Below are 530 nucleotides of genomic sequence, written 5' to 3'. Positions count from 1 at the left end.
ATGGATTGTAATAAGAGTTGTACGAGCCCCCAATAAAATGATTTAATAAATAAATAAATAAAATTGTAAAAAAGATAATGCCTATTAAAATCCCAGTAAGATTGTTTTGATAGACATACCAACGCACCAAACTCCAAACTGACTGCCTTCACGCTGATTCTAACCCATAATGACTATAGGACAGAAGAACTGTCCCTTGGGGTTTCTGGCTTTTTACATCTTTATGAGTGCAGACAGCTTCATCTTCTTCCTGAGGAGTTACTGGTAGTTTCAAACTACTGACCTTGGGTATGGTTAGCAGTTCAATGTGTAGCCCACTAAACTTTCAGGACTCCTACTGGTAGAGATAGATAAGATTACTCTAACCAGTAAATAAAAAGGTGAAGGAATTAGAATAGTTAAAACAAAATTTCAAAGAATACACGAGTGGGAGGAATTTCAAGACTTGCCATGCAGGGATGGTGATCACATCCTTATTAGGAATTCCACTTTAACCCAACACAGCAGCCTTATGCCGTCATTTAGCATGG

The sequence above is a fragment of the Echinops telfairi genome, unplaced genomic scaffold (assembly GCF_000313985.2).
Source record: "Echinops telfairi isolate 266 unplaced genomic scaffold, ASM31398v2 ScPeMD7_1713;HRSCAF=2227, whole genome shotgun sequence".
Classification (NCBI taxonomy): Eukaryota; Metazoa; Chordata; class Mammalia; order Afrosoricida; family Tenrecidae; genus Echinops; species Echinops telfairi.
Note: the sequence above shows the minus strand (reverse complement) of the source record.